Raw genomic sequence first — 27,105 nt, forward strand, 5'->3', positions numbered from 1 at the left:
ATACTTTAGATAATCAGATAATCTCGCAGTTTCATCTTAATTTATTATTAATTAATTAATAATAATTTCTTGTCACATTAACTTTACGAATGTAACACAGCCATCGCGTTAAAATCAATATTTTTTAAACAAACATCTATCGATATTATGTTACACGAAATATGATTTTTTTAAAGTATCGTTAGTCCAGAAAATCATTTGTTCCATTAAGACTCGCGCCGTTTGACCTCGCACAAAAAGAAATCTCTGGTCTATAGTAATTCTGTAACAACGAACATGGAATAGAAATATCCGTTATAGTTACAAGAGATTTAAAGTAAATTTTCTAATATGTAGTTTTAGAGTAGACGGTACAACCTTTGAAAAATCAAGCCAATTAGATGCTGCAAATCAGAACTCAATACTGTACGTTCTTAGATAAAGCAATTATACAGGAAACTGACTCTGTACAGGCCGCCACCTATGTTTAAAAAGTCGCCATGCTTGTTGACGAAACATTCAAATCAGCGACCTTGAAATGACCTCACTTTATATTCTGTTTTTCTTTCTCGGTTTTTAGGTTAACAAAGTACAAATATTATTTTATGGCTAATTGTAATCGATTTGATCATTTCTCAAATAAATATAAACCAGGAAATATCTTGTTTTGATAAATAAGTTTTGATTTAATAGTAACAACAAAAAAGTACGTTCAGTTTATTCCAAGACTTTTGCGTTCTGCTAGTTATTTCCTGACTAAATTTCTTTATTATTTATCCCCCCCCCCCAAACAAAAAATGAACGTCTAGAAACGACTTTACTTTCTCAGAGAAATTAAACGCGCTACTGAACTTAAGACAATACACATTTTCTTTTCAAAACCTTTATGTTTGCTTTGCTCCCAATTACTATCACGTCACATAACGGAAATAAATGCCTGAAGAATGTGTCGCTAATTTTTTGCAGTCTCTAATATAAACATTCCTCCGAATTATCTTAACAGACTACGAAGCGTTTAATTTCTATTTTAGCCAACAGATGGCAGCGAGGTATTCCCAAAGACTTAGTCCTATACGTGTATTGATCGTAAGGTTATTACGAAATAATTAACATGTAATTATGCACAATTAGCTCGTCACTTTCATTGGCTGCTTCCATAGCTTTAGTTTGGTGTTGTTAGAGTGCTTTTTTTTCTCTTTGGCATTGTCCAGTGGTAGTTGTTCTTAAACACCCAGCCACACCTTACCACTGTGAACGATTTCTGGAACTAAATGAAGTTTCGCACAAATTACTCGGAAATTCATTAGCACTGATTTACATATCCAAAATTATGCGATAGACTATTATCCAATGGGCACATCGTTTTGAAGACATAAGTCTATTTTTATACTTTTCTCTCGGCTTCCAGACAAACTCGTGCACTCATGTACAAAGAAAGGCTCATTGTTGGAAGCAGAGTTAATTAACGAAACAGAAATAATACTGTGTGTGTGTGTGTGTGTGTGTGTGTGTGTGTGTGTGTGTGTGTGTGTGTGTGTGTGTGTGTGTGTGTGTGTGTGTGTGTGTGGGTGGGTGGGTGGGTGGGTGGGTGGGTGGGTGATGGCATCCACTGTTTGGTTATAGTTCGTGTGACTAATGAAATTCTGCGCACATGACATCACTAAAGAACTAGGATCGGAAAGTGAAACACAGAATCGATTGGTTATGGTACCCATTCTTCCATCATTTCCACAATCATATTTGCATTTTCTGAAATAAATTGATTTTGTTCTCTTTTTCTCTGTCGTTATTTTTACGATTCCGATATTCGACCTATGTCGTTCATAGAAATGTATTTCTCTGGTTGTAGTTGTGCTCTACAGTTTACATAATTACTTCTACAATAACTAAACGCACTAGCAGTTAAAAAACAATATGGTAAACTAAAATCATTAGAAAGGTCATTTCTTTACTAATATTGCTATTATTGGCATTTCTTCATAACAATTTTGTACATCAAACGTGTGCACGCAATGAGTTCGAACTTACCCTAATTATCATGTTTATCTCCCTTTTTTTTTTTTATGACGATGTTATCTGATGAGATTTTGAAGTATGTATTAATATACACAAGCGCGTGCAACTTTTTTTTTTAATATTTGTCGCTCTTTTTCGTAAGATGTAGCAAATTCAAGGTGAAAAGTTTGACCATATTATAATCTCGAATAAAATATGAAACGGTAGATAAAATAGATCAACCAATAGATAGAAAATACTTTTAACTCTACATAAAATATTGTTAGATTGAAGAATCAGTATATATAAAAAGGGACGGATATGCTTAAAAAACATGGGCGTTCACTAAGACATTACTATTTTTTTTTTCTGGTTTGCTCGCAAATTTACAGCAGTCTATTCAGCATATAAGTCGTTAAATATGAGAGTCAACTAAAAATAACCGTTCTGCATTTATTTCAAAACGTAGTAATTGCATGTGTCAATGATATAAAAAACTTCATATTTTTTAAATATCATGCATGACATGAAGTTTTGTTTAATTTTTTTTTCAGTCTTTTTTACAAACTCTCCGCGCCTCTTCCTTTGAAGGGGACAAAGTAGAGGGAAAGAAAGAGAGAGAGAGAGAGAGAGAGAGAGAGAGAGAGAGAGAAGGGCATCTACTATGTGTGACTACCATACAGAGAATTTGCTTTCTCTCCCTTCAGCGGAAATATCCCCCCCCCGTCCCATACATACATACATACATACATGCATGCATGCTCTTCAGGCAGGGACGAATTTGCACCCACGGCGTCGCCTTAAATTTGACCTTGAATGGTAACAATGTCAGCATTTACAGTGAAAGAACACACAGAACGTTGAATATAGCAATTACAGACGGCTGTAAATAAGGAACACTCCCTGCCCATCACCAGATTATGTTTCCATGAAGACGGAAGTAATATATGAGAATTTAGATCAAATGAGGATGTAAGGTTCCGTGTGAAAAGCATTTCCCTGCCTGGGTACAAACATTGTCTAAGAGGAGTACAGCTGTAGGAGGTAAGAAAACAGCACAGTTAACCATGAAACAAATAGTTGCGTCCTTTGAAAAGATAAAATTTTAAAATGAAAATTTTTGTACAACATATACCAAATTCGAGGTCTTTTTATCTTCAATATACGCTGGTTTATTAACACTTCACAGCCTCTTATTTATTAATAATAGGCTACAACTAGTTATTATCTCCGTGCATATGAAAAAAGGAATTAGGTGTGTAAGAAAAAAAAAGGGTTATTAATGAGAAACGAAAAAATCATATATTCCATGTAAGGAAGATAAACACTAATATTTTGTTCTGCGCTAAGAAATAGTGATTTCTGGAAATGAAAATGATAGAGATTTGGCATGAATTGTCCTGGAAATGCATAACTTAAAAGACAAGATTACAAAGAGCAGAATATTTTTCTATTTTATTGCGTTTTTATGATGGCGTATCTTTCCACTAACTTGCTTGAAATTGCAGAACCTCCTGTAATGGTTTCCCTCAATGCCGAGATCATAGAAGCCTATATTTTGTTGGGTTTTCGCTCCTGAATATAAACATACAATGTATAATAATTTAACTAAGTATAATAATTAAAACCTATCTTTACTAATGTTCTCTTTACAAGAGCAAATTCGTAACACGAAAGCTTTTGATAAATATATTGACCTTGTTATTGAGGTGTGCTGTTCGTTATCAGTCTCCTTTGAAAGAAAATAAAGAAAACGGAGATAATAAACCAGCAATTCCCTGAATCACTACTTTAAAACAAACCTCAGTTCTTTGTGTGAAGTTGAAAGTACTGGAACAAAGAAGAAAAAAAAACTTATTTTGTTGGTTTCATTGCTACATATGCATTCATATTTCTTCTTATTTTTAGATTTTATTATTTATTATTTTATAATAAAATACGTATATCTGATCACAACTAAAATTCGTAGTATTGGTTGTCTAATTTTTTTTTCCCCGCAGAAGAACACTGTTTAATAAGAACTGCAGTGTAGTACTATGCAAAAAATTCATATTAAAGTAAATTTTATTTGTATTTCTTCCTAGTTTGCACGTGGTTTTGAATTCACGACCAGCTCATAATTCCACAGACGGTAGTCATAGTAATATATAATAAGTGATAGGTATCTTTTAACTCCTACCAAACATAGCATTAATATGTGGTCGACTCTTACAGTCGTATAAATCTGCTAAGCAACTTGATATAGGTACTTGTTAAAATAAAATAAATAAAACACATTTAATAGCTCTTTTCCTAGAAGAATAACTAAAATGAGTAAACAAGTCCATTAACATGTCTGTATGCCTGTGATGTGTGAATTATTCTACAGCACACACACACACACACACACACACACACACACACACACACACACACACACACACACACACACACACACACACACACACACACACACACACACACACACACACACACAAATAAATAAATAACATTAGACTACATCTGCAAAGGTACAGCTGTCTTCCATACATTTCTTCCCACCACCAACATCTTTTCGTCACTTTCTCCATCCGAGATTTTAATTAAGACATTCAAAAGTTTCGTTTTCATTTCCTTTCATCTTCCTCCTCATTTAGATGAGATATTACCTAATGGAATGAGCACAATGCAAACATGTCTGTAGAACTGTTCAAACTTGCGCTGTATTTCTGTACCAACCAAACATTAAGGTTGGTTTAACTGCAGTCTTCCGCATAACTACGTTATTGTATTAAGCAAGAGTAGGCACGCATATCTAAGAAGAGATTTGAAGAAACATATTCATAAATAATGAAGTAATAAATACTAATGTAATTAAAAACCGAGTGTTTCAAATTAAACTTAGAATTTCAAATTAAATTTCAAACTTAGCTCGAGAAAGAGAGAAATTAAAAGAAAGAAAAGAAGAGCAAAACTTGAACGAGATGGAAGATGAATTCCTGTAACTTTGATAAGGTTAAGTGCTACAATACATTCAATATAAAATTCAAAATTTTGATAAGGTTAAATGTTAGAAATGTTGCAATGGAGTTTACGTTAATGTTTTTCAGCAAATTTATAAGGTAGAGCTCTTTAGTAGCTTCTCTGAGTAGTATTAAATTCATTATTAGTATTGAATTTACAGTATATTTTATAGTGATTTTGTTGTTTGTTCATGGACGATAAATGTTTACAGCTAAAACTATTAAGGTAGCATAGTTTTATACATGTATCTATCACCGTATTTCTCATCTTCCTTTACTAGTTAAACGCAACTGCGTAACAGCATCACTTATAATATTAGTAGCACACACAGCGGAGATTCATTGGAGATTCATTGGAGATTTGAATCTTCTCAACGCTTGAGATGGACGATATATAACAGAAGTCTGAAAAAGAAAATGTCAGGATTGTTCAGATTATTATTTTTTTTTTTATTTCATTTTAAACAGTGTCGCCGAAAGCGAAAAACACTAAATCGCGATTTCTATGAAAATTAAGAATCATTCCATACTTTGTCATAAAATTATTAAACTTTACAGACTAAGAAATTGCTTTATAGTAAATTATGTTTACTTATCTATTTAATATAAAAATGCACACGATATAATACTGCTTAAAGTTAATCACAATCTTGCCAGCAAACGATATAAGTTGTAGAAATAACTCAATTAATTCAGTGGAAGGTAAAATTCAGTGTAAAAATGACAAAGGATTTCTCAACAACAAACAGCAGAGGAAACTATGAAAGCAAATGATTGTCATCTGTTGTAATTATTTACTGTACAGTTGCAGGCTAGAACCCAGAACCTTTAATCAAGCTTCAAGTATAAATCTAAGTTGGAAGTATAAATACGTATAAAGTATAAGTATCTAAGTATAAAAAGCAAGTATAAGTATCTAAGTAAGAAGCGATGTAGTGATTTCAAATAACAGCAAAACTAATTCCTCATTTTACTGAATTGGTCAACAATAGAATGTCTATATGGGAACACAATTACAAGATTACAATTCACAATTACAAGAATGGTGATAACGATAGCGAGGTTTGCAAACATTGAAACTGTTTCAATTAGTATGGAAATAAGAAGAAATTTCTCACATAAGCACGAAACAGAAAGTTTTTGGCTACCTTCAGCAAGTGAGTTGATCCATATTACATTTTTTTTTCTTCCTGAAATAGACAAATCTGGGGAAAATAAATAAATAAATAAATAAGTCGATTACAAGTGAATTACGTATGGACTTACCAGGTCATTAAACACTGCAAGTCATTTAATCAGACAGATCCTACCAATAAGCTTATATTTAAATTACTTAATGATTCAAAACATGATGCCGAAACGTTTATTGGAGATAGCACTTTCATGAAAGCACGAAAACCTAAAACTTAGAGAATGCTGCTATTTTTCGTTTATTTTATTTATTGTTTATTTTCTCATACCAGTATAAAAACTCAGGTTTTGTTGCTCCTTAAGAATATTACTATGAAGTCCACCGTATATATATACATACATGGTATTGAGGACAGGTGCGATCAGAGCCATCAAGAAAAGAATTATTACTGCTCTGGGTAGTAGCATGCTTTATTTTCCGTAAACTTATCTATTCAAAATACAGCGAATATTGTTCATATTTTTGTAGATTATCAGATTATTCGTAACAAAAACGGAGGCCCTAAAACAATGTTTGTCCAAGAGGATGAGCTGAATCTCGCAGACCAGTGAAAGAAGAGGAGTAATAATGTTTTAAGGCAAAGAGATCTGGTAGAATACTATTAACGACAAGGAGATTTTGTATCAGCTACTGAAACTTGTAAAGACAAGATCTCTCTATAAACATACCGGAAATGTTGAAGGAAAAATGCTAGCCCAATAGCCAGTGAAATCTTTCGGTTTATAATTTTCGTGTGACATTTGACATAAAATGTTGTAGTTTGACCAATATATGCTAAATGAATTTAGCATTATTTGAAATACGAAATAACATCCAATTTCCAAATATCCTATCAGGAACGTGCAGCTAAGCAACCATTAACAGCTTTCTCAGCAATATTGTACCATTGGAAGTGATAAGGAAAGTTCAGGATGTTGCTATCACACACACACACACACACACAGTTGTTTCTATTATTGAACATTGCTGTTTTGTGTATATAATTCCGATTAAGGAATTCTATTCTACAGACAAACTAATATCTTAAGAGATGTTTCAATTTCCGAAACATTCATTATATGCAGAAAAAATTACTTGGTCTGTTTTCAGATAACACTACTTAAGTTAATGGGATAATAAATCCCTCATGTGTGTAGGTAGACCTGGAATACCAAGGTTTAAGTGAACCGAACTTACATATACCCCTACTAACGAATTGCCAGACCGGTGTACCCATATATTATTATTACTACGATAAAGAGCGAAGAGGCTATTTTTCCAGCGGCGTAAATTAAGTTAAGGGGATAATAAATCCCTCATTATTTTAAAGCCGGATACGAAACTCGGAGGTCGAAATCTAAGAGTTTCATGCCGAAGAACTATCAGCGAGTCCGAGCGTAAGTCATCACTTGGGTAGTACAACACTAGGGCAACTCGTGTCAAAGATGGAGCAAGCTCCGTCACTATCCTTAATATTTTCTCATAATGTTTTCTCTTAATATTTTCTTATATTTTCTCAAAAAATGTTTATTATCCCCTTAACTTAATTTACGCCGCCGGAAAAAGAGCCGGCGGCGTAAATTTGTTAAATATACGAATGCTGCTGTTTAATAAGAACTGCAATGCAGTACTATGCAAAAAAATCATATTAAAGCAAATTTTATTTGTATTGCTTCCTAGTTTGCACGTGATTTTGAATTCACGACCAGCTCATAATTCCACAGACGGTAGTCATAGTAATATATAATAAGTGATAGGTGAGTAGGTAGACCTGTTGAATAGCTTTCTTTTCCCCGAATGAGTAGTTGTGTGACTCGCATGAAAGGAAGCCAACTTACCCCACAGATACTGAACAAAGTGGAAGGTGTGGTTAAAAGCTTTCTCTGAAGCGTGCTTATAACCTTGCCCTTGATAATCACTAATGACTACAGGTCTTAGAAGGTCATTGAGATTTCAAGGAAACCCATTCCAATGGAAGGAACTTACGCCGGGGGGAGGGAAACAAATTATGCGCAGGTGTTAGATTTCGTACAAGTTCACAACCCTTGTTACTTAGCCGTATTATGGGTCAACCTACTTCCTTCTGTCCTGAACTGTGGTTTTAAACAATGCAGCAGTTGCTATTGTAACGTCATACTCATGTTCATTCTCAATCCTGATTTTTTTTTTCCCCAAGCTTATTCACTGTCACCACTGTGTTAGCAATTATGTGTAGAATAGAACCTATTGGACTAATTTAAAACATTCGGTTGAAAAGTATTCAGAGTACAAAAGCTATTAAAATTATGGAGGCTTTTTCATTTTCTTTAAATAAATATCAAAAATATATGTAAGTATTAATATACTTACATATATTTTTGACTGGATCAGTGGAAAATACAACCCTTGCTCCATTTTTGTTTCAAGAACTGTATTTTAATTGGAATTAACCTATATGAACTTATACAATTAAATTACATTAGTAATAGTAATCAGAAAAATAGGCTAAAGATCTTGCAACTTGTCAAAAAAAAAAAGTATTTCCATCACAACGCAGAATCGGTAATAATAAAATGTTGCTATAAATCTCACTGCACGTAATAATTTTGAATAGATATATTTGAATATTTGAATAGAAATAGATACACATTTTTAAAAAAATATAATTTGCAATATATTCATATATTTTAATATATACAAAACATTTACTACATTTGATATATATGGGATTTGAACATAGGGCATTGCTCATTCCACATCTCTGTGAACACGCCATCAAACTTGGACAATGTGTTCAGAAAGATGGCCTGCCATCATCTTTCTTCTTCTTCTTCTTCTTCCTACCACGTGCTCTGTTCCGGTCTCATACGATCACTATCTTAGTCTTCCAATCCTTCTGTATTTATATCTATACAGTGATTTTGGTAGTCTGCTATTGGCTTGCCATCATACTTCTCAAAGTAAATTTATATTTTGCATGATATGTGACATCCAGAGCTCACTCACAAATGTTTTCGGAAGCACGAAATATTTCGACTTAGAAACAAGAATGTCGTCAACTTTAGAATATTCGAGATCGATAAATATTACAGACTAGATTAGTTCATCAGCGTTATAAAGGATGCTGATGAAATAATTTCTTTCTGGCAAATGCATCATTAAAAATAGACGAATAATACCAAAAAATAAAATAAAAATAGGCTGCAGTTCTATTAATATAGCCTTAGCTCTATATCATCATAATAGTATATTAGACCTGACATATATTTCCATCATCACATTCAACCAATATCATATACTCTATAAAAGAAGGATTGCTAGATTATCTGTCCTAATTTATACACGATACTAATGTGATATGTCTTCACCCTTAAAAAGAGAGTGAAGGCTTATTTGAAAAATCTTAAAAATCAAATAGCTTTCCTTATAGCTTAGAAGATTGTATTAATATAAAAATCTTTTGCCAGCGAAAAGGTAACTCTCTATGCCTTTAATAATCCGATAGTAATGGGTAAAGTAAAAATAACCAATGCTCTTTTCTATATTAATTTCTTATTTTGTGAGAATAATTTTTATATTAAAAAAATGTATCATAGAATTAGTTTAGCTGGATGCACCATTTCATCCTTGTATTTCAAGTAATAAAGAACCTGTTGAAATCTCAAAGGGATTCGAAATTTTCCACATATCTAGCATAGAATGTTCGTAATGTGTGGACATGATTGTATTAATAAATTAGAGTATATTTAGTAATAAATACATGCTGGATTAAAGTTTATTAATAAATTATAAACAAAAGCGTTCACTGTTAGTTACTATTTTAAACTAAGTATTTTAGAACTTAATGAAATTGCTAGCAAAGAAAATAAAACAGAATGAATGAACTAATTGTAATTGTGTCTACGTTAGCTTTCAGTTAATGGCAGAGTTTGCGATTTATTAATTTATTGCGAGATATCATAAATATTATTTATATTTGCTTAATAATTATTTTATTTTTTGGAAAAAGATATACTTATTTTTCTAAGAATGTAACACAACATTTTCAGTCTCGAAGATGACATCGTTTTTACATTTAAAAAAAGAACGATAATCGTTCAAAAAAAAAGTAAAAATGTTTCAAGAACTGCAGTACTTGCATGAATATCCCTCCTCCCAACGCATATACATGTATGTATTAGCAATGATACCAGAAAAATGTATCCATTCATAACTGGAGAAAAAACTAAACATGCTGAAATCAGACATTGAAAATAAAAATGGTAGATGTATTACATTTACCATTTTTTGCATTTCGGCTTTGTTTGTATGAACTTTGTTTCTATCAAATCATAATTTACAACTTTAATTATTTTTCATATTCTTAATATATATGTATGTAGGCAAACCATTGCAATTTAAGTATTTTTAAAATCATTAAACTAGATAAGTAACTTTGCGAGTAATTATTGTCGTATTTTTCTGTTCATTTTATTAAAATTACGCAGTGATGATTGAGGTAAATCTACTCCTACCATGCAATCAAACCAATAGTATTTAATGGCTTTGATTTCTTGCCCGAAAGAAGTCAAATGTATCTGAAATATTATTGGTCATCATACCTAAAAAGCTTGCTTTACTAGCTAAAGATCACTTTTATTCTTTATTGTATACTGTTATACAATTGTTAGTCAACAGTTCTGTAATAGCATATTAATCTAAACAAGTATTATTAACAGTAAAGATAATTATCAAATATAAGATTATAATAATAATTGTAGTGATACATGAGTTCGTTATACTTAAATGTTATCTAAAATAGCATTGTTATATTGTAACAAGACAATAATTTATTTGATAATGATGCATATAATGCTAAGCTAGTACTATCTACTTTTATATAACGATTATGAGTTACAACCAATCCAACAAAATTACAATTAGGCACTATATCCTCCAGTTTCTCTTGCAGCTAACAATATCAACATAATAATAAATTCTAATTATAGAATATTGGGGCTAGATCGCAGGAGTGATAATATCATTGTGAGATAATAAATGATCTATTTTATCCTCTACTCTTTATTTTGGTATCTATTTTTGAAGTGGGCAGACATTAAAGTACACAAAATAATACGTATGAATGTTCATATGAAGATATACATGCCGTTAGATTAGGGTAATAATATTATTATCCAAAAATAATATTAATAAAATCACAAATTTAGAAAAATTTAAAGAACTATGGAAATGGTATACTAATCCAACCACTATTAACCAGCCTATTAGAAACTGCAACATTTGGTAATCATTTCACGGAATAAGAATGCTACAGTACTGATGTGCAATAGCACCATGATTAGCATGACAGTTGCACAGCTTGGTGCTGTTAAAAGATGATATGCTTCTGCATATTCGTAATATACTAGCATATTCGTACCATTTTGTAAAAATCGATCAGTTTATACTAAAATTGACATCTTTGGCCGAATTTTAGTAAGCATTTCAACTGCCAGATCTCATTAAAATTATTCCAGATTGGCTATGTTATTATGTAAGTAGCCTGACGTTGAGACATTATTACGTGCTCACGCAATTTCGAAACATAAAAATTTGAGTTATTTTAAATTTAATAAATAAAAACAGCTCCCGACTACATCATTCACTCACAAGAGCTCAGTGGCACACACATATATATATATATATAAGTAAAGCTGGCCACTTTGATCACTGTTTTAGATATACTTAGCAGAACTATTTTAATTTAATGTATGAGCTTTTCTATTAACACAAAACAAGCAATGAAGAAGAGGAAATATTATGTAGTTTCAGGCTGCGAGACGTGGCCGTAAAAAAGAAGCGGGGGGGGGGGGAAACTGAGAAGGCAGTTCCCCTCCTTCAGTACAAGCACTCCTAAAATACAAGTTTCCAGTGTTTTTCAACTGACTCATTCCAGTCGTCTAATGATTGCAATAGCTATATCATTACAGAAATACAAGCATGGATGCACTAGCATCCATGTTGTGAAATGCAATACTAACTTCGTGCTCTCAAAAGAAAGATTTTTCATCAATTTTATCTTAATTAATGTCAAAATCGCTAGACTAGATGAGAATCATTTCCTTGGAATAATTTTAATATCTAGTCTTACTTGCCATCGACATATTATATTTACTGAAATTTGCTCCAGGAATTGCTTTTCCTCTAAATTAGCATTAATATTTTCAAATCTCAGATCCGTTCAACCATATAAAACTATATCACAATCACAATGCAATAATTTTTTTAAATAATATATATATATATATATATATATATATATATGTAACAAATACAGAAGAAATCATTCAGGTTTTTCTTCCCCAGTTCATTCTACTACATAAAAAATGCTAATTTCAACGGTGTGCATTTTCCATACATATCTCTAAGGCCATTGTTCATCAGAACTGTCATCAATGGTTTCCTCTAAACCTGTTAAACAAGTGTAGTGCTTCCATGTGCTCCACAGATAAACTATATTTACGGTTCATCGCAGTTAAACTCCATTAGAGAACAAGCTTTTCCCATTCGTTTATTCCCTTCTTCTGTTCTTTGGAACAGCTTCCTTTAGTGAAAGTGTCCGAAATAGTACAACCCGTAAACAGTATCACCTAGGCAGTTCGCACCTATTTTGCAGAACCAGTTCTTCCAAATGTTAGTAATCATTGAACTTATTGTTCATAAAAGTCCATAATTATTGACAGAAAGCAGTTTACAAGAATAAATAAGACCATGAAATATTTTATTGCAGATTAGCTGAATGAATTTTCATCTGTGGGTGACAATACGTGGCAGAAGTACGGCATTTAGAAGTGTTCTCATCTGCACCTACCACACCCAATATACGCATATGTTCATAATCATATACTTTCGACTATCTTTCTTGAGTTCCTCTTTGCAAATTCCAACAGTTAAACCCAGTTTAATATGCAGTGCTCACTTTAAAAAATAAAATAATAATAATAATAATAATATATCGGATCCTTATATTAAACTTGTTTGGATTCTTATTCGTATATATTTGTATTTTGTATCACTCTATTGTTCATGTGTGCTTACTAAGCAATGATGCAGTGATATACTGCATACCACACTAGTTAGATATGGTAAGACAACATCTGTTTTTTGTTTTTGTATACACTATATCTTTATCAGTTTTGAATCAACTAGAGGTCGAGCTCGCAGAAGACAACTAAATAAAAATAAAATAAATAAAAACATTTCCTAGAAATGTGTTGCTGCGAGCGAAGAAAATAGGTTAAATGCCCTTCCTGCTCTGGCAATTGGTTTGATTTAGTTAGAGCTTGTTATTCAGTCTTAAACAAAACTATTTTATTAGAAAACAAAATATGCATCATTACAACACACAAATACACATAGGGTCGTGTTTGTCAAACTGCAAAAGTAGATAAGGTTTCATATAACAATCCGACACTTCAGATTCTATTTTTAGTCGAAGTGTATGTAAGTCATTCCATCAGTGACAGACACAAGAGTGATGATTAAGTGAGTACATTCTGCTAGTTACTAATTATATATAATAAAATTCTTCAGATTAAGAAGTCCCGTAACTCATTTGGTAATGATGTTGGAAAGATCTGGGTTTAAATCCGATCTAAAAGGTAAAGAACTTTTATAACGGATTTTCAACTAAATAGGAGTTAACTGACTTTTCCTGTGGAAATTGGAGCTTTTCATCTAGATGGAATTAACTACCTTATTATAGCATTAATATTATTATAGCATAAAACAAAAATTAAGCCTAATACTTTCAAATCGTTTAAAACAATTTGATGAGATAATTCTTCCAGTATATCCGTATCGTGAGGACGAAAAGGACGATGCAATAATATTGAATATTTTAATATAACCACAAGCAGCTAAAGTTATTAATAAAATAAGTTCTCAAAAATTTGCAAAACTGGTGTGTAAATCACCATTTCCTTCTACATACAAACATCAGCATGTTTCTATATGGAATATAAAGACAAATGGACAACTAGACAACAAATATAGACAAATTTTAGTGCACATAATGGTTGTTCTGATCGGAAGCAATATGTGTATTATGTGTATTATACACATATGTGGAAGCAATATGTGTATTATACACTAATAAATATTTATAATATTTGAATTCTGAAACATATTAACTTTTTCTTTCAGTAGAATAAAAATAAAATAAAAAAAAAGATTATCACTATATAGTTTCATCAAAGAAATTCACATTGATAGGAAGAACGTGGAAATTTAAAAAAAGTGGACAATTATAAGGTATACTAGCGAATTTATTCCTTAATTAATTATTATAAATCAGAAACATATTCAATCTTTAATTTCCACTGTAGATAATCGTGGATTTATTAATCTTGAAAACAATCGTGATTTTCATACTTCTAACAAACATCAAGAGAGGTATTAAAATACAAACTGTTTAAGAAGCAGAAGAGTATTAAACCTTTCCTGTTAGGGAAATTCAGTAGTGTGGCAATCCTCCATAGTATACTTTTAAAAATATTTCGCTTGGAATGATTTAGTTGAAATGAAAAACAAAAATTAGGAAATATAATATCACGAAGGACAGTGCTATAATATGAACACATACCAGACTAATTATTTATTTCTCTGTCATTACACACAGGAAATAGCAATATTACTCATCACAAATCGCTTAATTCTGATAAGTGTAAGAGTACTTGATATCGCATTTAATTAAATAAAGGTAAATATAAAATTCTGGACCATAATAATTAATATAAACTGTTATAAACACATAACTATTAAAGACGCAGCTAGATCAAAAGCTAAGTTGATTCGAGATGCTAGCGATAAACTGTTGGCTATTCAATAATGATAATGAACTATAGAAATTTATGATTTTGTTTGTGCCAGCTTGATAACAAGTATTAGAACTTTTTCTCTCTGAGAATCAAAAATCTGACAATACCGGATTTACTTTTGAAATTTATATTCTTAAAATGATTTTCAGAACTTGTTTAACGACAGAAATCATGTAGCTAACAATTCAATTCCTAAAAGTGCTATTGAAATAAAAAGAAAAGTTATTGGTATTAGTTTAGAAGAAAAAGGACTTTTAACTTTTTAAATAATATAGTTATGGACAAAATAAATGCACTACTTGTGGAGAATATTTCACTTTAATGATCATAATGCAACACTCACTGATGTCAGTTTCAAACTGAGATGCCATTGCGATGTATCACGAGATGATGCTTGCGGCAAGGTCATCAAAATGGTGGAAAAGAAATTGAAAATTTATTAACACTGAAGAAATAGTACAAATAGAAATATAATGCAATGGTGATACAACAAGTATTTAGAACAATACAATTGATAATAGTATATAGTAAAAAAATAATACTATATATGAAAAAAGAAAAATTATGGAAATCCCAAAAATAAACGAATATTAGGAGTTTTCTGTGATATTATTGGAATTATTGGTCACTTTGAATAAAATCCCTATTTAAATTAATCGCTTATTAATTAATATTGATGAATATTGGCAGAATGATATTTCATTTAAAGTTTAGAAGATAATGACGCTAATCATTACTAACTCGCTTCACTGAAACGAACCTATTGTTAATAGAAATTACCACTTCTTAACGGCATTCAAGTTTAATGTGAATACGCTCCTTAGTTCTCTGTAAACGTCCGTTCAAAACATGTTATCACTCTTCAAAAACGTTAAATGTTATTGAGTATACCAAAAATATCATTCTGATAACGAACGAGTGAGTTAAAATAGTTGTAACTCACACATACGTTATCAGAATGCCAGTTACAGCTACGAGAAGGGTCAGGAAAGTTCTGATAAACACCTAGAACAAAAATGATATTAAAACAATTGATGTAGCCAAAAGAAAGAATATATCTTAAAATCCTTTAATCCTCATGTTTCATCAAATTGTAATAATTTGTTATTTTTCTTTTAGGATATATAAGAAGAGTTGCTTTAATATCATTTTTGTTCTAAGTGTTTATCAGATCTTTTCAGCGACCCTCCTGCCTTCGCATGCGTGAGTTAAAAAATATTTTAACTCACATTCTCACACATTCATTTAACTCACACATTCATTATCAGAATGAATGTGTGAGTTAAAATAGTTATAGCTAGCAGATGAAATCAATGACAGATGGTGTCATTCTTTATTTCTTCTTGAACAGTTAGCGCTGATTTTCCGCTAAATAAATAATTAGAAGATATCGCATAATCTAGAAATGGACAGGAGATACATTGCCATTTCAATGTTTACATTTTAATAAGCGTTAAAATTAACAGAAGGTCAAGAAGAAATGGCATCAGACAACTGATGTTTAAAATATTTCCATCGATGGTGACTACGTATTGACACGAACTCATACTCGCGTTACCGTCAATGAGTGGGGAAAGTTTCCCAAATGCTAATGATTTCCGCATCGGATGAAAAAAAGCGGAAGTATAAAAAATGCGGTTCAACCTTGAGAAGAAAAAAAAAAACCTCGTTGAAGAGACAAGCTTCCTGAACAGACGAACTCCCAAGGGATGAGGAAGGAGCCGCAACGAGAAAAGATATCGTAGGTTAGAGAGCTTCTACTGAAGGTAATACCACCTCTCCTTTTCAAAACTGCAGTTGAGCACACGAAAATAATATCCCGGATGTCCTCCACATATTCATTTTTCGGGCCTTTGGGATCGACTGTTTGCCGGAAATCAAAAATTATTATCGGGAAATTGTAAATGCATGGGTACGTCCCTTTAATACTAAAGTAAATGAAGCCTCTTGGCTCTTTATTTTAAATAACTAAAGAAAAGAAACTGAAACGTAACGAAATTATTGTATCTCCATTTTTATAACACAATCTGGCATTATCATTTGGAATAACTTAATGAGCAGAGAAAACTGACTACTTTATTATTATTATTATTATTATTATTATTATTATTATTATTATTATTATTATTATTATTATTATTATTATTATTATTGCCTAACCCGAAATTTTTCTAGCACATTTCAAAGTGGCAAAGCGAACTTCGTGTTGGAATGTAATAGGATCTTCAATAAAGGTCAAAGCAATTCATCTCAACTAGGATATGAATGATGATGCAATCCATGCACTCTGACATTTACCAGAATCAACGCCCACTTTTAGATAAAATATTTTCATAGAAATATCAAGAGATGCTAATGATTATACGAACACATTTTTCTTTAGAAACTGAGATATCATCTCTCTTGCGCGCGTATATGAACGCTTTGTAGAAAGATATAAAACATATGACATTATTGCTAAGGAGTTAACTGTAAACATTACCATTATGAACCCAACCATCAATACCCAACCCAACCAAAAGAATGGATACAGAAGCATCTACAAAATAATCTTGCATCAAATTGTATAAGAAGTACTAATTCGGAAAGAAATACTTCGATGCACAACCTTTTAGCATGCGATTGAGTAAAATATTTTAAGAAAAACTTTTTATTTCTTCAACACATTTTATTTGTCAACATATAGATTTAAAAATAAAATAAAATGTCTCCTATGTGAAAACTTCCTGTTTTTCTCAAAGAAATATATATAATTCAGTTGGTTTTCTTCTTACGCTTAGAGCATACATCATTTATTTGTGTTAAGAAAGAGAAAAACACATCTTAAGAAGAGAAGGGTGGATGCAATCCAGGTATTTAAATGTTGATTAAGCCGGCAATGCCATTGTGTTTATATTGAAAAGGCTAACGACAATCGAATTTTCTTTCCCCCCCGCTCAGAGCGATCAATACAGAATTTTTTTTTTTCTTATAAATAGAGACTGTAATGTTCCCAGTAAAACTAAAGTGAATTTTAACTGTGTTAGACCTTTGTATCGCAAAATTATTGACGTTGTTTCTTTTACAATGGAATACCTATTCAAAAAAAAAAAAAACTTGATTGTGCTGTTCCATATATTAGATAGCATTATGGTAGTATTTTTTTTCCTTACATGATAAAGCCTAATCCATTCTTTATCTTATTTCATCGATAAGAAAACTATTAAGCGAGTATTATTACTTCCGAATGAGGGTTTATTATTAATTCAGAATAAGGTTTACATCCAAGTTGTGCTTAATGCGAATGGTCAAAATCTCGTATGAATTCAGATGTTTAATATCCATTCTGTGTATATTATTTCTATAAATAACAACGAATATTTAATGTTCTTATTTTCAATCGATCACAGAAACTTTCGATGTGATGATTAGAAAAGGGGTGACTTTCTATTGGAAACTCTCCCCCCGTTTCTCGAGAATCTTATTTTAAATCCCGCATGATCTGCGAAGATAAGAATCTCCAGTTTGCTTAAGCAGAAATCTAATTATTTATTCTCCTTTTAGATGAAAACAAACTAGTAGTTTTAGTTACTGTCATTTGTAACGCCTCAATCAATTATACTGTTTAGAATCTAAACTTTAGATGTTTCACTATAAAAACAGTTAAACTGGAAAATAGTATAACAATGTGGAATAGTAGAAGCAAAATACTCTATAGTTGTTGTAGTATTACTCTATTCGCAAAATAAATATTTTCTGATGAACAAAAATAAAATATAAATTTATGCTGATGGTGCATAACCATCTACATAAATCGTATGATGTGGAAGAAGACCTATGTGATATTAATATCACATAGGTCTGAAAACGTGACTTTAATGTCACGTTTAATAAAACGCCTTGAGAAACAATAATTATAAGGTTAATTGTATTGTTAATAATTGTATTAAAAGTGTGTGTGTGTGTGTGTGTGTGTGTGTGTGTGTGTGTGTGTGTGTGTGTGTGTGTGTGTGTGTGTGTGTGTGTGTGTGCGTGCGTGATTCAGATATACATCAATAATAATGTTTAAGTCTAAGGATGATTATTCACGTGATGATTACTAATAAAACCAAAATGTTAATGTGTCTTAAGAGTTTCTCCTAAACCTGGTTAATGTTACATCATATAAATACATCTCATATATAATATAGCATCATTTGTTCAATGAAAATATATTTAATTCTTACATCTTAGTTCGAATTAAACGTATTAAATAGATTGGTACATTCATCCCAAATATTTGAGCATTCCTTTTTTTTTTTTTTTTAAATAATCCAAGCATTGAATCTATATCATTAAGAAATACGAGAATATATGTCTTGTTCACTGAACATCGAAATAGTATACTATTTTTCTTAGTTGTATTTAGTTACTATAAGCGGGGGATCATGCTTAAACATGATCCCCCGCTTATAGTAACTAAATACAGGAGATAGCAGTCACATTTTTAAAAATTTCTGAGATGTGAGTGAATTATGAGATAGGGGTAAACTAGTGAATTATTTTCCGAAACATGGAGATATATGATTACGATATCATCCTATACCTAAAGGTCTGACATGAATAAATATCAGATTTGAATTGGGAAAAATTGATTTATGTCACATAATTGTTGTGTTTAATAATTTATGCAGGTTTTTAATAAATTTTACTAATTAAATCTTTGAAACTACCTATGAAATTTTAATATTACTAATGTAAATACATAGTTTTTATTGTATTTTTATTACATATATCGAATGGAATATTTCGTGTAGAAACATAAATGCTAAAGTTTGCCAGTGTCTGTTCCAATTCTGCTTCTGTAATCCATCCGGCTAACGGACACCCACAGTCCATTCCCCACACGTTTTGCTTCATTCTCCCCATACAGGGGTGATCTCTTTTATCCAACTATAGTTACAGGGCCCCTCTATGTGACCCTGTGGGTCTGAAACCTCCCCTGTCCATCCCCCCTCCTTGGAGGGTGACTCAAGGTCAGTAACATGCAGAACTTCCCATCAGCTACAGGGGAGGGGAGGAAACAAGCTAAATACATTAAGCAGGGTGTAGTCTGACAGTTATCGATAAACAGAAATGGCGAAATGGCTGAGCATCCACATGTGCTGTTATATTAGTGCAACATGGAAAATTATGTGCAGCAAATTTACAAATCAATAAACATTGAATTTTCCTTTATAATTTAACCATTCGACATTAAGTTTATCATAGTTACACAGAATACAAAATTTACGCTACACTCACATTGAAATAGATTATACTATAAAACACGACAATAACATAATAAACTGCACACGCTCAATCACGGATGAGTAAAGCAAAAATAAATAAAGAAATAATAAAGTGCTGATTTCTATTGTAAATAATTCCGTAGTATCAATATTATTATTATTATTCCTGATACCTCCAAGGAGTCCGAAGACTCATCGTGGGAGGACACTGACAAATCGACAAAAAATTTTTATATTCAGCATCTCTCTGAAAATTTTCACAATACATTACAGTATTTCTAGAATGCAACACTATATTGTATTCAAGCAATAATGATCAAATGCAGTACCCCCCCCCTCAAAAAATAAAATAAAATAAATCCATCCTGGATACATCACTCGTAGATTGTCTTATTAATGATATAGAGTTTCCATCCATAACATCTTAATGTACAATGCCGTTTGTTTAATATGGTTTATATCATATTAAAGAAATTTAAAAAAGAGGGAGTTCATGATGGTATTGATTCCTTTGATTTTCAAAAGAAAAAGAAAATAAAACACTGATAATGATAGTTCGGTTGTTCCATAAATCAAACCAAAATGTTCGCCAATCTGTCAATAATACTCCAAATATTACATAATATAAGAGATTGCATATATATTACTGGCAATCATATACGCAGAACAGAAGAGGAGGGGGGGGCTTTTTTCTATTAATGTGAATTAAAACTGCATCATACTGAGAAGGGGATTAGCACACTAAAACAGTAGGGAAGGGAGGAAAGAAAGAAAAAAGGGGAGATAGAACAGTAATATCTTTGTAAGTGAATTGGCACCACCGGTCAATATAATACAAGCTACAAAACACTTGTGAAAAATATATTCATCTGTAAAGTTACATTTACAATGAAAAACGCAGCAATTTTCTTTTAAATTATCAAAGGTGTGTTTTTAATCTGAACCTATAACAATTATTTTCCCAAACATTTCCAAGAGCTTTAATACAGTTTACTTAAGATGATACCATACTACTTCAAAATGCAGTGTGAATTATGGTAACTTCTGACATTCGGAAATTTCCTTGAAAAATTTCATCTACTAAATAGTTTATTTATAATTCAAGTGCGTCTAGTAACAATAGTAACAATATGTACTTTAATTCATAAACTTAATTTCATAAGACGGTGACAGTCTTACGAAATTATGTTTATGAATTAAATACATATTATTACTAGTAGAAGTCGTAATAATTCCTTATGTAATAACGGTTTCTTCTAGGGTATAGAGAAAAGATAAAATTAGAAAGTGGTTTAAAAAATGAAGTAATAATTAATATTCCAGGCTACTAAAATTAATATTACAATATAAAGAATGTGAAAGATACTATTAATATAGTAATAGGAAAAAGGCTATAGCGAATAAGTTATATTTAGCTTATTATAGGATGATCGCTATCCTTTCAATGAATTCTCGTTCCTTTACACATTAGAGACTTATTTTAATTCAAGTAATTGTTACTCACAAAATGAATAACAATTTACTTATTTGGGAAGTACAAATGAGTATAATTTACTGGAAGTACTGCTAATAAGAAATCAGTTATATATTCAAGTAATATTATATAAACCTTCCCTAAGCAATGACATCAAATAAGGACAAAATCTAATGATTACCTTAAATTATGTGTACCAAATTTGGAACGCCGTCATTAGTTGCCTTTAATTTAAAATTGAAATTTAAAAATCGTTATGAAACAACTGGCTAACGACTTTAAAATATTATTTTAAAGTCGTTAGCCAGTTTGATTCTAAAATTCTAAATACACGTTATCACATCCTCCTTTTGATGTAATGAATGGATTCAATTTCAATTTCTGAATTATTTTGTGGACATCTTGTGGCTGTTTTGAAATAGGAATCCTAAGTGGTTCAAGTACACATTAGAAAGAGTCAGTGTTTGCTCTTTATGAATTTCACTCTTTTGAAAGAATTAATTTTTGCTTCCAAATACATGCTTGCATATGTGGTGACCAAAAAAAAAGGAAAGCATGTGTAAAGCAGGGATAACAGAAAATTATACTAATTTTTGGAAGTACATTCCAAAACTCAATTACTTTCTCCAATTTTACTTATCTTGAAATCCTACCTTTCAGTACTCTATCTTCCTACAAATTAGCCAATTTATTTCCTTGCTGCATAGCCATGAACTTGAACTCACTAAGGATTCTGAATGAGGTGAAAACATGAACAACTCATTTGTAGTCTTAACTCTCTTCTTTTTTGCAGTTGGATCAGCAACTAGAAAAAGACAAGGCAATGCTTTCTTCTATAATATCTAAGCGATGAAGCAAACATGTAGAAAGTATGAAAGCATTTCAAATAAATTCTTTTAAAATTTCAGCGCCTTTCACTGGTCTCTTAAACCCTCTTCTACTAACACCACCACTGTTCTTGTAATATATTTTTTCTTGTTAATTTTATTCATATATTAAAATGAACAAGAATAGATGTGTTAATTTGAACTTTCATGGTATCATCACGGAGATAATGAATATTAATCGTGAAAAGTTTTATTCTAGGAATTAGACCAACTGTATGCTTGTTTCAAATTTAATTTCTGTAGATCGAAGCCTTTTATTTATTTATTTTTCTTCAAATCGGTCCTTATAATTTGGTGCTCGAGGAAAATGTTCCACTTACCCATCCCTACTTCGTTAATTATAATCGGTCATTCTTCAGTAAGAATGGAAAATGTGAAGATGTTCCTTTTGCAGTTTTAGTGAACTCTAAAAATTCTTTTTGTTTTTGCAACACAAGGCTTAAGCAATGATATTATTTCTTTTGAATGAATTTTTATGAATATTAGTTGCACTACTTGTATTTACAATGACCTAATGAGTAACGTACGGTTAGAAGAAAACCGAGTCATACTGAAGTGCCAGAAGTTTTTAGATGCTACATATTGGTTGGAGGGATGATCCATAAAGGTTTGACATAAGATGATGGATATTAGCTAAGGACAGAAACAGGTGGAAATTTATGAGGGGGAAGGGGTTACCTATACCGGCAGTGGATGAAGAGGCTGAAGAAAAAATAAGTATATATTCTTTAGCTTGAACCAAACTTCACTCTATAGGTAATATATAATATAGATAAGTAACATGAGTTACTCTACTATTAACTGTAATTACGACCTTAAAGAAAGTTGCATAGGCAGTTGTTTCTTTAACTTAGTCTTTTATGTGAAAAAAAAAATATATATATATATACATATTTTTTTTTTTTTTTTTTTTGAAAATGTGCGACTTCCACCTACTGATGGTTGTAAACCACACAGAGTGGATTAGGTTTTTTTATTTTTTTTAAATACTACATATAATACATATGATTACGTACAAGCATAATACATGTATATATTTCTTGTATATTTCTATATACGTGTATATAGGAGGGAAAAAAAATTTTTCTCCTTGATAATAGAACTTGATAACAAGAAGTTATCTTGAGGAGCTTAAAAGACTAAAACACATAAGGTCAGCCTTAAGCCGGTTGGATTTGGCCGAATGAGGTTTTGCGTTATATAATGAGGAGACCTTAAAACTTGATAAAATTTTGTAAGATTTTGCTGAACAAAAAAGTATAATTGACTCATATATTATTTAATTTTTAATACTGTTCCCGATATATTCCCGATACCTAATTACTTTAAATTAGGAGCGGGCCTCATCAAAATGATCCGAACCGGGACCCACATTTATTCCGGCCGGGAGTGAAAAGATGTAATTCGGAACTACATGGCTAAGAAGCTTCAAGTATACTAATAGCTGATTTATATTCCTCCATTATATCCTCCACTCATAGCCACTATAATATTTGAAAAAAAAAAAAAAAATACTGCATTAAATTTTCGAAACTTTCGAAGTATTTGAATAAGCCACGTATTTAAATGAAATATACAAACCGCTTTGTGTGTTATATACAGGGTGTTCGGGATAAATTTGACATATTTATAATTAATTATATTTTTCCGTAAGTTACATGTATTAACACACACTTCTCTTCATTTAAAAGTTTGGACCCTTCTTCATTCATATACAAGATGTCAGAAAGGATGGATAGCTGGAACCCACCTGAATCATGGAAGAGAATAACTTGTATCATGATGATTCGTGCCCGCCATCAAAATAAGGATATTACGACTGCTGCCCAATGCTCCCTGAATACAGTAAAAACAATCAGGCATGAACTAGAGACTTGCAATGGTGACTACGAGGATGTAGCAAGAAGAAAGATCCCTAGCAGACGATCTGATTGCGTTCGTACAGCAGAATTCCTCGCAAATCTGCAGGAACAGGTGTTGAAGAACCCTGGCATTGGAATTCGGGCTTTGTTCGTGGAGTTGCTAACTGTAGTCAAGCCCTGGATAACAAGGGTAGCCAATGGTAGGCCGTATGTATGGCAGCAGGATTCGGCCCCTTGCCACACCTCTGGGAAAAGTCAAAAATGGTTGTCTGAAAATTTCTACGACTTCACCAGTCCAAATGTTTGGCCTCCAAACTCCCCAGACCTTAACCCCATGGATTATTTTGTATGGGCGCAGTTGAAAAAGACACCAATCGCACTTCCAGTAATACAAAAGCCCAGTTAATGGATAAAATTAAAACAGTTTTTGCGGCCCTTCCCAGGGAGACTGTAGCATCAGCTTGTTCGAGGTTCCGAAGCAGAATTGAAGCTGTGATCGATGCTAATGGTGGTTATTTTGAGTAAATCTTGTTGATAGTATTGTAATTAACTCTGCCTGTAATGTTTTTTTGTCAATTCATTAAATTTAATAGATACAAAGAAGATTTTCTTTTTCCTTACGAAACTGTCAAATTTATCCCGAACACCCTGTATATATATACATATATATATTTGATCTTCTACTCGGTTGTAATGATACATTTTAAAGAATAAATTTTAAATGACTTTAAACCGAGATAAAATATTAAATTTTAATGATAATGATACAACTAGTTTCAGCCTTTTACAGTCTTCTTCAGGTATCCACTAAAGGTAGAACACAGTAATAAAAAATTGAAGTTACAAAAAACTGAGAATTACAGGCAAAAAATGCAATACATAATTGACACAAAAACGTTGTATTTTTCAAGTCGCTCTGTCTAAAGTCCTTAAAAAATACAACATCAGAACGTTTTTCACTACACTCCCTAAAGTCCGTTCTCTTATAAGCCATCCGAAGCCTATTCATCATAATCTGAAATATCCAGGTGTTTACAAGTTATGGTGCAACTGTAATATTCCTTATTTTGGACAGACTAACAAATCTGTTGAACTGCGTATTGAGGAGCATAAGAGAGACATCTCCTATAAAAGATCACATGCATCTGCGCTATCCAGTCATGTTCTTTTCTCTAATAACCCTTATGACGATCTACAGAGTCACTCAGTTTGCTGGTATAAATCCGAAAACATTTTTCGCTGTAGTGATGAGTTTGAAAGGAAAATCGTGGAGTCCAGAGAAATGCTCCTTAATCCTGAACATTTGAACAGCAATTTGAGTTATAACATCCCTGATAGCTATACTGCAGTTGACTGGCGCTCACGAGAACCTGCAAGCACGCATACAACAAACAATAGCATGTTAGATAGAACGACTTGAAAAATACAACGTTTTTGTGTCAATTATGCATTGCATTTTTTGCCTGTAATTCTCAGTTTTTTGTAACTTGGATTTTTTATTACTGTGTTCTACCTTTAGTGGATACCTGAAGAAGGCTGTAAAAGGTTGAAACTAGTTGTAGCATTATCATTAAAATTTAATATTTTATCTCGGTTTCAAGTCATTTAAAATTTATTCTATAAAAAAAAAAAAAAAAAATATATATATATATATATATATATATATATATATAGGTCTCATTCCTGAATTACATGCAGAACCTATTCTAGCATATGTAGACTTCTGTAGTCATCTATTGTTTCCTGATGAACTATTCATCAGGAAATTACATGGATTGTGTCTAAAATGAAGTGTATTTATAACTATTTTAGTTTATCTGGTACTATGACCAGGTCATTAATAAGTTATAATTAGTAAATTAAGTTACTACAATTATAAGTGCCTTAATATCAAAAGCATCGGTTAACAAAAACCGATTCTTTCTGTTTGTTCTAATTAATGTTTTTTGATATCGAGGTATTATAAATATAGTAATTTAATTATCGTTGATAAAGAAACTGCTCATAGTAAACTGGGGAAACTAGCAGGATAGTTATAAATAAAATTCTATTTAGTTTTCTATCATCTTCTGTCCGTTTTCACGTAACAGAGAGAAGTAATGATGTGCTAATCAGAATAATAAGAATATACGAATAAATTTATTTAACCTTTCGATAAGATGACAATAGAATTATTTAATATCAGATATCCTAAAACAGCAGAAATTTTTAAAACCTAAATTGAAGTATTCTTTTCACAAACATTAAAACTAACATTACACGTAAATGATAATTGTGGACAAAAGCAAGATTTTATATATATAGATAGATAGATAGATAAATTGATAGATACATGCAAAACTTAATTCCTGTATAGTTCCAATGATAACCAAAGTAGTCTTAATGGAACAGCAGATTTTGAGTGAACTAGCGTGCCTCGAACAGGGAGTTTGCTATGAAACAATATCTTTTAAACATGTAAGAGAAATCCGCTTTGAAAATTCTTACCTTAATATGCTGATGATGACAGATAGTCCAAATTCGTTTTCTTTTTTGAAGAAAATGAATGTACATCTGACAAAAAAAATTAAATATTAAGTGCCTCTCAGAAACGACAGCAGCCATGCACCCAGACCCTGACCTTGATATGCCATGCTATTTATGCGTTCA

At 31.5% G+C, this 27,105-nt stretch overlaps 1 long non-coding RNA gene across 1 annotated transcript in view; it reads left to right on the top strand.

Annotated features, from left to right (window-relative positions):
• Window positions 1-2,922: 2,922 nt before the first annotated feature.
• The window catches only part of LOC150096548 (uncharacterized), a 58,833-nt gene continuing 34,650 nt past the window's right edge, over window positions 2,923-27,105 (top strand). Inside the window, exon 1 of the long non-coding RNA XR_016549785.1 lies at window positions 2,923-3,018. This is a non-coding gene — a long non-coding RNA (uncharacterized LOC150096548). The remainder of the gene's footprint in view (window positions 3,019-27,105) is intronic.

Source organism: Typopeltis vanoorti, chromosome 18, assembly GCF_054136105.1.
Source record: "Typopeltis vanoorti isolate ZY-2024b chromosome 18, IOZ_Tvanoo_1.0, whole genome shotgun sequence".
In the NCBI taxonomy this organism is placed as follows: Eukaryota; Metazoa; Arthropoda; class Arachnida; order Uropygi; family Thelyphonidae; genus Typopeltis; species Typopeltis vanoorti.